Here is a 12,551-nt window from a genome sequence, read left to right as displayed (position 1 = left end):
TGGCCTCCAGTCTGGAGACACTCATGACTGTCCCAAGAACAGGGCTTCAGAATTGAACCTGTAGAGCCAAATCAGGGCATCGCATCAGGTGAGTAAAGTTCTTGTTTCAGCGAAGTGTGTTGTGCATGACTTATTTCAGTACTGGGATCTAGATCATATCAGTATTTCACTTGGATAAGGATTTTAAAACTGTTTCTTGACCCCTTTCCCAAGAGCACTTTCTCTCTGTGGTCCCAGTTGGAGCATTTCCGGATCAGCTGCACCAGGATGCCTTAATATCTGCATCTATCCTTAACCCTTTGGGGACCATTTGTTAATTGATGCTAAATATGTTCAGTTCAACCTTCTTGGCTTTGACCTAGGAGATCACCTTGATCGTCTTCAGAGACTTTTCAATGTAGACTGGAAAATGGGTGTGGCCTGCTTAAGAGGGCTTTGCGTTTGCTTCAGAGCTAATTTTAGGAAGCTCAAAGGAGGCTCCAGCCACAGTTGTTTTGGGCTAGAGGCCTCACCTCCATTCTTGCCCTCCAAGGACATGCCCTTTAGAACTTTTTTTCCCCCAAACTGTTGTTAGGTCTGTGGTTCCTGGGCCAGAATATGCCGCTCTGTTTCTCCTGGGGCTTGCACCAGCCATTCCCAGGAGCTGTCAGTCAGCATTTATCTAGAGAAACAGAACCAGTCAGGGATATATATGAAGAGATTTATTACAAAGAATTGGCTTATGCCATTGTGGGGACAGCAGGGCAATCAAAGTCCATAGGGTGGCCTTTCAGGAAGGGCAGCTCAGGCATGAGCAGAAGCTGCTGTCCACAGGTAGAATTTTTTCTTCCTTAGGGAAGCCTTGGGTGTGCTCTTAATGGCTTTCAATGGATTGAATCAGGCCCACCCAGATTATCTGATATAATCTCCCTTCCCTTCCTTAGTGCCACCTGATTATGGAGTTTAAATGCATCTACAAAATACTCTCAGCAACGTGTAGATGAGTGGATTGCATAACTGGGGAAGATGGCCTAGACATGTTGATGTATAAAACTGACCGTCACGGAAATTTTTAAGATCCTTGAGCAATTTGTCGTTGTTTACTCTAACTTTACTTCTAGCCAAGTAATTATTCCGTTTCTTTAAGTCATTCCTTTTTCTGTCTGTCCCTTCCATTCCGTTCCCCTCCACTCTGACCAGCACGGCTCTGAGATTGCTGGGGAAGCGGGGACAGAGGGGGAAACCACCCACCAGGAGAATCTCTGCAAGCGGCGGCGAAGGGTGGGAGGCCCCTGCTTTGCCCCACTGCTTTTCCTTCTCACTCTCCTCAAAGCCTGGAGAATGTTCCTTTGTATTTGCCTACCCAGCCTTAGTAGAAAGCTTGCCCTAAGACACCCAGGTCTTTGCTGACCTGTGAGCCAGTCAGTTCCCTCACCAACGGGAAATGGCCTTTCCAGGTAGAGTGACCACCTTCCCACAGTGGAAAGAGCATCATTTTTGGAGTCCAACAGACAGTTTGAATCTGCACTCGTTTCTTGCTAAAGGTGTGTGATCTGGCACTTCATCTAATTGCTCAGAGCCCCGGTTTTTTCCACGGTCAGATATGAGGATTCAGAATCTGTGTGACATGCACTTAGGAAGTGTGCAGCATGAGCTTTTGTGATTAATATCATATTTCCTAGTGTTTTATTAACATGAGGCTGAGGGAAGTGCGTGTCTACCCTACACTACTGATTTCCAAGCTTGGTAGCTGATTCTTCCACAGCGATGGAATAGAAAGAACTCTAGAGTGAGAAACCAAGTCTTTGGTTCTGTTGTCAACCCTGTTGTCTGCCAGCTATGTGCCTTGGGTAGATCCTTTAGCTTCTGTGAGCCTTGATTTCCTTCTCTGTAAAATGGAATTGAGATTATCAGCCTTGATGAAGAAGAACTCTATAAAGAGAATTCTAGGAACGTATTTGAAGCCAGGCATTTGTAAAATTCAGTTTGTGCTCTTGAGCTTGACTTGGCAGATTGCATGTAACTTAAAAAAAAGAGAGAGTCTTCTCTCCTGTGGGGTTCTCCAGGAGCACATTTGGAGGGCAAAATTAGATAGAGGAATATGACAAGTAATAGTAATGATACCAACATTTTATTTTTTCCCTGAAAAACATCACTTAGATTGAAATGCACTTTGAATTTGGGGGTAAGCTCTTCCCTCAGGCTAACATTGGCAGATGAAGAAGGGTAAAGTGAGGAGTCTGAAGAATTGTTTGTAAAGCTGAACTGGATTCCTATGTGGCCTGGAACTCTATTTTGGAAAACTATATTAGAAAGCAGCTTGTGCTTCATCAGTTTGGTAACTTGTAGGGACTTAGTTTGTTTTTCAGATGGAATGACATCTTTTGCTTCTCTTTGTATATGTACACACTCACATGTACTGTTGTTCTGATAACGTTTCCATGGGAGATGAGAGTATTGCTTTTGTACTGGCTCATGTTCAAGTTTGTGCATGTTTGTGTTTGGAGGGCAGCATCTCAGAGCTTTCCTCTTGGATGTGTGTAAACATGCAGGGTGTTAAGAACATGGGGCGGTTTCAATCCTTTAGGTTTTTTTTTTATATTTCAGCAAAACTTAAGAACAGGATGATTATCATGAATGTTTTGAGAGAAAGTAATAGTCAAATATGTTTTAAGTCATTTTATTGGAAGAAAGTAATCTGGTTTGGGGTACTAAATAAAATCACCCAAGAATTTTTAAATGGCTGCATGGATTTGTGTTTCATGAATGCATGATTGGCAGATACCGTCATCACATGGCTCATGAATATGTAGCTTTGCAAATTATGAACGTAGGTTCACAGGCATGGAAGTTATTATTTCTCTGAAATGAACCTTTTTAAAAAAGCATTGAGTCATGATATATGTTAATAGAAAACATGTTTCAGATTACATTTCACATCACATGGCTTCAGAGGAAATAGGCAAGTAGGGTCCTCCCAGGAATTGGGTAGGGAGAACGTGTGATTTTCCTCTTTTAGAATGCAGGGTTCAGTCTTCATTTGGAAGGTAAATATTTCAATACTGTTCCAGTATGTTTGTTTTTGCTGGACTTTGTGTGTCCAAAATACATAAAAGCATAATCTTTGTAATGGCTTTCTGTGCGGGGGCTGTGACTAGTTCTAGGGCCAATCTGAAGATCCCACTTAAACCTAAACTGAGATTCTGGAGGAATAGCTATTCTCCTTTACCATGTGTCTTTTCCCTCTGGAATTGAGCCAGCAGGTTCTTGGCATGGCAGGTGTTTCTGAAATATCAGTATGTTTTTCTTTGCTTTGTTTGTTTTCCTTGTTTTGCTCTTTCTATTTTCCTAAGCAGGCAACTCCAAAAAGAGATTTGTTTGTGCAGGAGTCAGGAAAAGGGAAGAGGAATACTGAAAGTTGGGAGTAGGGTAGGACAGAAGAGGGGAGGAGTCGATTTTCATTGTGTAAGTGTTGAACTTCCACCAATGCCAAAGTCACGGACATTGTGCGGTTGGATGTGTGAGTTAGAGCAGCCCCAAGGGCCTGTAACCTGAACAGCAGGCACTCACCCAGCTGATAACTCAAGTTCCACACGGACCACAGCTGAGTTGTAGGGTGTGTGTGTGTGTGTGTGTGTGTGTGTGCGCGCGTGTGTTTGAGATTCCTGGAACAGATTTCCTCTGAGATCTCAATAGGCTTTTTCATTATCATTGGGGAGCTATGGTTTCTCTTATTTCACAAGGCCCATTTCTTCCTTTTGAGATGTGCAAGGAGATGACTCCATCCATGACTTGGCTTTCTGCTCTCCCTCTTGGCTTTTTATCATCAGTGCAGAGGAGAGATTTTTGCTTGTTCTTCAAACAATCTCATTAGAGCTTTATAAAGATTATTGGAGTTTAAATAATATTCATATCTATGGCCTAGAACAATGTTCCTCAAGTATGCATCAGAATCATGAGTGGTGGAGGGAGGATTATAATGTAGTTTCCTACTTTCCCACCTCCCACCACCCTGGAGTCTGCATTTTAATGTACTTCTGTCTGAGGATCACACTTTGGGAAGCATTGGGCTTGAGATGTTTTCTTGACATTGATTTATGTTGAGACCAGACCAAGAAGCAGATGCATGGATGACATGATCAGTTCATAAACGTGTTCCTTTCTTAGGGTCATATTGGAGGAGGCTCTAGAGCAGCACTGTCCAAAAGAAATACAATGCAAACAATATATGGAATTTTAAGTCTTCTATTGGTGCATTTAAAAAATAAAAGAAGGCTGGGTGTGGTGCCTCATACCTGTAATCCCAGCACTTTGGGAGGCTGAGGTGGGCAGATCACCTGAGGTCAGGAGTTCAAGACCAACCTGCCCAACATGATGAAACCCCATCTCTACTACAAATACAAAAAATTAGCCGGGCATGGTGGCAGGTGCCTGTAATCCCAGCTACTTGGGAGGCTGAGACAGGAGAATCACTTGAACCCAGGAGGCAGAGGTTGCAGTGAGCTGAGATCGCGCCACTGCACTCCAGCCTGGGCGACAAGAGCAAAACTCCGTCTCAAAAAAAAAAAGTAAGTAAAATTAATATTAATGACACTTTGTTTAACCCAGTAGATCCAAAATAATATCACGTATAAACATGTAATCAGTCAATAAAAATTAATGAGATAGATAGTTCACTTTTTTTCTTGTGCTAAGTAGTATGCATTTTACGTTTGTAATACAGATCAATTTAACTAGCAACTTTTCAGGTGCTTGATGGTGCCATATGGCCAGTGGGCACTACATTGGATAACACAGCTGTAGAGCAATGATGCCTTCGCTAACACCCTGGCAGACACATGGTTGTTCATGGCACTTGTTCCCATTTCTCTGCTACTCCTGAATATGACCTCAGAATCCTTCTCGGCACAGAACCTTAGGCAGGCATTGCCAGTTAATTGGACATCAAGATTCATTTTATTTATCAAACAAATACTTAACAAGTATCTTTTTTATACCCAACTCTTGGGATAGCCCCATGGACAATGCACACTAAGATCCTAGCCTCTGAAGGAACTTTCTAGTGGAAGGAGTTGGGCAATAAGCATATTATATGGCATTTTAGAAGGTGACAAGTACTCTAGAAATAAAATGTGAAGTGGGTTTGGGAGAATCAGAATTCCTAGAGTGGGGCTGGGCGGTGGGGTTGTAATTTAAATGGGCCCATTGAAAAGGTAGCATTTGAATAGACTTGAAGGAGGTTGAGGTGAAACTTAAGATGAGACTTAATATCCACTTTTGATCTAGGGTGGCCTGAAGTTTCCTCAAGACTTCATCTGGGAGCATTCTTTTTGGGGTATGGGTCAAGGAGGTAGGAGGATGGGGACAGGGCAGTGTGGCACTATCCACAGCAAGCTCCTCTCCTCGCCACTGAAGACTAAACCAACGTAGGGGAGGCCCAGAGAGAGGCTACGATGCAACCTGCCAGGCGGTGAGTCAGCTGATGTGCTCAGTGCTAAAGCAAAGAAGCTCAGTGCCAGGAAAATGGTGTCCGTGCCCATTAGCTGGGACTTGTGCACTTTACTCAGGCTTGGGAGATCAGCCTTGAGGCTTCCGTGGGTCCACTGAGGACTTGAAGAGTTAAAGCTTAAAGACAGGTGTGGAAACAAAGGGCTGGTTGCCTCTTTGACTTTTTTCATGTACTTTTGGATGAGGTTGTTGAACCTGATCCAGAAAAAATAATAAACTTGGCTGTGGTTGCCTAGCCGTAAGTTCTTGTAATAAAACTCCCAGCAATTGGCAGATAGAGTAATGTTCTGCTCTTTAAAATAAAGTCTGGTAGCATAACCTGAATTTCAAATACAAATGTTGTGCATGGTTCAAGTAGAGAGGAGCATTCAGGAGAGTCCAGGGTGCATCTCAGCATCCCAGGATTTGTTAGACTGTAAAGTGCTTCACGGTTGCCCCTTCAACAGACTTTTACTAGGAATTGGGACCCTTGGAGCCCAGTACTCTGTTCATTCCCACAGGAAGACATTTGTCATGTCAGGGAATGTTAGAGGATTGGATTTTAATTAGCAAGCAGAAGGAAAGTTCATTGGGTTGTGGGGAAGACATGGAATTACTAAATATGCTTTAATAATTGGTTTTTAGGTGGAGTTATTAGGTGAAAAATCAAATCATTAGCTTTAAAGCTTGGCCAAAAGCTCATTTCCTGGAGAGTAAGGGAAGCAATGAGTTTGGGTAATGGGAATGAATGAATTGTGGTATATCCTTTCCTATAGGTAACAACATTGAACTTTCATTCAACAAGCAATTATTTGGTCCTTGCTTCGTGCCCAGCACTATGCCAGGCCCAAGGGATTCAGAATGAACAAGGTTTTTTCTTGGCCCTCGAGGTGTTGCTCTTTGTCAAGTGAGGGTGGCAGGTATGCTGATAAACAGTTGCAGTCCATGCGAGAGAAGGATGGACTAAAGGTCTGTAGAAGACACATGTGGGCAGCTCATTGTGAGGAGAGCAGGGAGCCTGGGAGGCTTCACAGAGCAGGTGATACTCCTGGGAGGACATGAAACAGTTTGCCCTGGGAACAAGGTAGGATAGAGGGGTTCAGGCAGGGTGCAGGGTGTAAAAAGACCCAGGAGTGTGTGGCAGCATGACGTGTTCTACAACTGTGAGTAGTTCTTGGGTATGTGGGAGGGTGGCGTGAGATGAGCGTGGGCAGAGGCACTCTTTAGTCATGAGCCATGTTAAGATGCTTAGGTGCCGTTCTGCTTTATCATGTGTTTACTTTTTAGAAGGATTACCCAGGTGACAGTGTGGAGGAGGAGTAGAAGGAACAGGAATGGCAGCTGGGAAGGTAGGAAGTTACTGTAACAGTTTGGTTGAGCTTATAAGGACCTGAAATGGGACAGTGTTGTGGCAAGCATCCAGGGGTAAAGTGGAAGATGGGGCATGGAATAAATTGTCTCCTCCTCTGGCACACAGCTCCTCCAACCCTCATAATCTCTGAAGTGCTAAGTACCTTTTTGTATGCTAGTGAGATGACTGGTGGCTGGGGCTCCTGGATAGCCTCTGGATGGGGGGCTGGTTGCCAAGGGAACCAACCATGTGATTAGAGGTTGGAACTTTCAGCCCACCCCTGAAAGGAGGGGAGAAGGGCTGAAGATTGACTTAATCATCAATGGCCAATGGTTTTATCAGTCATGCCTATGGAATGAAGGCTCCCTAGAAATCCCTGATCTGCGGGGTAGGGTTTGGAGAGCTGCTGGTTGGTGAGCATGTGGAGGTGCCGGGGCTTTGGGGAGTGGCGCTCGCCTAGAGGGCACAGAAGCTCCTCACCCCTTCCCCATACCTTGGCCTATGCATCTCTTCCATCTGGCTGCTGTTCCTGAGTTGTATCCTTTATCATAAATGAATAAACTTAAAGTGTTTCCTTGAGTTCTGTGAGCCATTCTGGAAAATAATTGAACCTCGCGGTCATGGGAACCTATGATTTATAGCTCCTCTATCAGAAGCATCTGAAGAGGGGCAGTCTCATGGGACTGAGCCTGAGCCCTTGATCTGTGTGGTCTGACCTATCTCCAGGTAGATGGTATCAGAACTACATCGAAATACACAGCATCAATTGGTGTCCTGAGTTAGAGAATTGGTTGGTATGGGAAAAACACCCAGACATCCGATGTCAGAAGTAAACTATTGAGAGTGGTGTTAGCATAGAGAAAAATAGGTTGTTTTTCTCCTATATACTCTTGCAGTTATTTTCCTTGCAATGATGATTGCAACCCTTTCTCATATTAGACAAAATTATTTTCCCTACATTTCTTATGTGTTTTGCTATTCTCTTTCTATCCTACATTCTTCTACAAGCCAGACTCTGATCAGGGTACTACACCATGAAAATTAATGCAGTGTCTGGGGCATGGACTGGTAGACTGGAGGAATGACCTGGAAATATCTTGTCTTCATTTCAGCAAATGATATGATTTGGATCTGTGTCCCCACTCAACTCTCATGTTAAATAGTAATCCCGCGGCCGGGGATGGTGGCTCAGGCTTGTAATCCCAGCACTTTGGAAGGCCAAGGCAGGTGGATCACCTGAGGTCAGGAGTTCGAGACCAGCCTGGCCAACCTGGTGAAACCCTGTCTCTACTAAAAATACAAAAATTAGCCAGGCCTGGTGGTGGACACCTGTAATCCTAGCTACTCGGGAGGCTGAGGCAGAAGAATCACTTGAACCCATGAGGAGGAGGTTGCAGTGAGCCAAGATCGTGCCATTGCACTCCAGCCTGGGCAACAGGCAAGACTTCGTCTAAAAAAAAAAAAAAAAAAAAAATTGTAATCCCAGCTGAGTGCGGTGGCTCACGCCTTTAATCCCAGCACTTTGGGAGGTCGAGGTAGGTGGATCACCTGAGGTCAGGAGTTTGAGACCACCCTTGACAACATGGTGAAACCCTGTCTTTACTGGTAATACAAAAATTAGCTGGACATGGTGGCACATGCCTATAATGCCAGCTACTTGGGAGGCTGAGGCAGGAGAATCTCTTGAACCTGGGAGGTGGAGGTTGCAGTGAGCCAAGATCACACCATTGCACTTCAGCCTGGGTGACAAGAGCAAGACTCCATCTCAAAAAAGAATAAATAAGATAAAATAAATTGTAATCCCCAGTGTTGGAGGTGGGGCGTGGTAGGAGTTGATTAGATCATGGGGGTGGGAGGATTTCCTCTTTTTTGCTGTTCTCGTGATAGTGAGTTATCGCAAGATCTGGTTATTTAAAAGTATGTAGCACCTGCCCACTCCCTCTCTTTCTCCTGCTCCTGCCATATAAGTCATGCCTGCTTCCTCTTCACCTTCCACCATGATTGTAAGTTTCCTGAGGCCTCCCCAGCCATGCTTCCTGTACAGCCTCTGGAATCATGAGCCAATTAAACCTCTTTTCTTTGTAAATTAACCAGTCCCAGGTATTTTTTTATAGCAGTGCGAGAATGGACTAATACAGCAGGATTCTTGGCAGGTTGTAGCATGATGCCCTTACAAAGATGGGGAAGGTTCTGTGAGGTCCCTTCGTAGCTGGTTGAACAACCTGGAACCCCAGCAAGGACTGCTAATGTGCTTAGGTTAGTGTGGGGGTGTACGTGTGAGTCACAAACCTCAGTCTTGTTTTGGTCAACTTCTTGGGGATTTAGATGAAAGTGCAGAAGGTGTGCTATAAAATTTAGTTATATATAGCTAATAAAATAAGGATTTTTACATGGTCTCTTCAGACTTGAAATATGGGTCTAAAGAAAAATTGTAAGACTTTGCATTTATTTTGGGAGAATTATGGGTGTAAGGATAGGATAGAAAAGCCTCGTACTGGTGAAAAGACCTGGGGGGGTTAGGTACCATCTTCTCTACGATCCTTCCTGGTGTGAGTGACCACTGTTCCTCACCTGGATTATTCTGGAAGTCTACCAATGATCTCCTGCTTTAGTCTCTCTTTAGACTCAACATAGCAGCCAGATCCATCCTGTTAAAACATTTGGTAGATGTTTCGAAAGTCCTTACAATGGTCTGCAAGGTCCTGTTGGGCCTACTGGTCTCCTCTGGGACCTGTGTCCTACGAACCTCCCCTCAGGCCTGTGTCCAGCCACACTGACCTCCTTGGTCTTCCTTTACCGTGTCAGACGTTACACTTGCTGCATCTCAACTGTGAACGCTCCTTGCCCTGATGTTTCGTGGTTCTTTCATCTCCTTTAGGTCTTTAACTTCTCTGTGACCTTATTTTGCTCCTCTGGCTGCCTTATTAGACTTTAATCTCCATAAGGGCAGGGGATTTTGTCTGTCAAGTTCCCCTCTGTGTCTCCAGCGTGGAGAACAATGGAGTAGGCAGGCACTCCATAAATCTTTGTTGGCTGTATGTTTAAAGCATAGATTAGTGTATTAGGCTGTTCTTGCATTGCTAAAAAGAAATACTTGAGACTGGGCAATTTATAAGAAAAGAGGTTTAATTGGTTCATAGTTCCGCAGGCCATACAGGAAGCATAGCACCAACATCTGCTTCTGGGGAGACTTCAGGATGCTTTTACTTAGGGAGGAAGATGAAACGGGATCAGGCACTTACACATGGCAAAAGCAGGAGCAAGAGAAAGAACGTGTGTCAGGGGAGGTGCCACCCACTTTTAAATGAGCAGATCTCGTGTGAATTCAAAACGAGAGTTCGCTTGTTACCAAGGGGATGACCCAAGCCATTCATGAGGGATCTGCCCCCGTGATCCAGACACCTCCCACCAGGACCCATGTGAAACATTAGGGATTGCCATTTAGCATGAGATTTAGGTGGGGACAAATATGCAAACTATATCAATTAGTAAATATGCAATCTGCAGAGCCAATGCCCCAGTTCCAGTTCGAAGGCCTGCAGGCTGCCGTAGCACTGGGAAGAGCTGATGTTCCAGTTTGAAAGCCATCAGGTAGAATTCTTACTTGGGAGAGGGTCAGCTTTTTGTTCTATTCAGGCCTTCAACTGATTGGATGAGCCCACACACATCAGGAAGAGAAATCTACCCTACTCAGTGTACTAACATTTAAATCTCATCCAAATGCATCCTCACCAGAATACCCAGAATAATGTCTGGCCAAATATCTGGGCACCTGTGCCTCAGTCAAGTTGACACGTAAAATGAACCATCACAATATGCTTCTTAGACCACACCTGGAGACCTTGAATTTTGTCCCGACACCATCTTTCGGAGACTATCCTGTTGACACGGTGACAACCAGGGTGTCTGGGGCAGAGTTGAAGAAACTGGGAGTGTTGCCCTGAAAAAGCAAACATGTGATTGAGGTCAGGTGACACCTTTGAACACCTGAAGTCTTGTCTCATGGAAGAAAGACAAAGGAATTATTTGTTCTGGTAGGCATGGCTCAGACTAGTGTATAAAAAGTGAATCTAACAGAACAGAAATCTGCTGTCTTGGGAGCTAGTGACGTCTTCTTTCTGGAAGGGTGCAAGCAGAGGCCAGCTGTGACCAGGAGTCAGAAGTCTTATGTTCTGGTCTGGGCCTGGTGCTGACTCTCTGGCCTTGGGTAGGCCATTAGCCTCTCTGAGGTTTCCGCTTTTCTGCTGTAGAGGTCATGGTAGCCTGCCTCACAGGTCCGCAGATCAGGTGGAAATAACATCTGAACAATACCTTCTAAAACACCACCTTCTAAAACTCAGCTCTAGCCTTGTCAGGGTCAGGAGAACTGGCAGTCAGGAGGAGAGTGCTGGCTCACTCCTTGCTGAAGCTGAAAATTTCCACTGACCTGCAGTCGGGGACACCTCGCTGCAGCTTTGCTTTCTTCTTATTGGAATGTGCCTGAGGAGTGGCTGTTAACTCCAGTTCCAAATTCCTCAGCCCTGAGTGTATGAAGCTTATTGCTGCTGGCCCGTGAGGAGGACGCTGCCTGGAGGGAGCAGAGGGACTTGTTCCTCCTCCACGAAGCAGCACCGTCACCAGCTTCATCACGGCATCACTCTTGAATTACTTCAGGACACAATTCGGAGTTGCCGTTGGTATCTTCTGTGTTTGTGCTGTTTGCTTTCTTGCCTCTGGAATGCACCAGTGTGACATCCTGCTTTCCGCTCTGAAAAAAATGTACTCTATGTATAACGCATTTAAAGCCCAGTTGCTGTAGTTTACAGCCACAGCATGAATGAGAAACAAGAAGCAGAACGTCCAGGGTTGCTTGTCTAAACATTCAGAACTGTGCTGGCAGTGGGACAAAGGCCTCTGGACTGTTGTGGGTTTTTGGTGACAGCCTTGATAAAAATGCCTTTTTAGTACAAGTGAAAAGAAAATTTTACTACAGTGCAAAAGTCAAAAAATTAGATAAACGTTGTTGGAAGTTCAGTGTTGATGAGTAGCTAAGCCTCTGAGAAGTTACACTTAGGTGGGCTTGATTATTTTTTGGCAGGAAAATGACGTAGGATTTTTTCCTTATTCAGGCGATGTCAAAACAAGGTCAGAGCTATATGTTCCACACTGGTTTTGTTTATAACTGGCATCAGGACATTCAGAAATGATCATGACTACACTTGACAGCACTGATACGTACTCAGTGTGCAGTCAGTGGTAGCTGTTGTGAGTAGCTATGGTTTACACCCAGTTTATTAGTGATTAATTCAGGGCTTCCACAGACCCTGTGTAATTCTACACAGCTACCACTGACTGCACACTTACTACCTATCAGTGCTGTCAAGTGTAGTCACAATCATTTCTGAATGTCCTGATGCCAGTTATAAACAAAACTAGTATGGAACATGTAGCTCTGTACTATCTGTGTGGCCTGGGCATCAGGATATCTAGAAACTCTTTGGGTGATTCTAGTTTTCAGCTTGCAACATTAGTAGGTCATGGAATCAATTAAGTGCAGTAGTTTTTTTGCCAGCATTTTTAGAAGATATGTTTATATAATTGTATAGAAAATGTTAATGCCTAGCACAGTAGCTGGGTAAATATAATTTTGTGTGTGTTAAAAACACTGCTGTGATAAACTAATAAAATCCCTGCCCTCGACTTGCTTCTTAGTCTTACTTCAGAAACTGCTTGCTTTTCGTTATGAGTAAACGGT

The 12,551-nt window shown here is 44.3% G+C and overlaps 1 protein-coding gene across 4 annotated transcripts in view; it reads left to right on the top strand.

The window, feature by feature from the left end:
* Positions 1–12,551, top strand: part of TGFBR3 (transforming growth factor beta receptor 3) — a 226,348-nt gene that overhangs the window by 158,607 nt on the left and 55,190 nt on the right. The window lies entirely within an intron of this gene.

Source organism: Theropithecus gelada, chromosome 1 (assembly GCF_003255815.1).
Source record: "Theropithecus gelada isolate Dixy chromosome 1, Tgel_1.0, whole genome shotgun sequence".
Classification (NCBI taxonomy): domain Eukaryota; kingdom Metazoa; phylum Chordata; class Mammalia; order Primates; family Cercopithecidae; genus Theropithecus; species Theropithecus gelada.
This window is presented reverse-complemented; position numbering and strand designations above follow the sequence as displayed.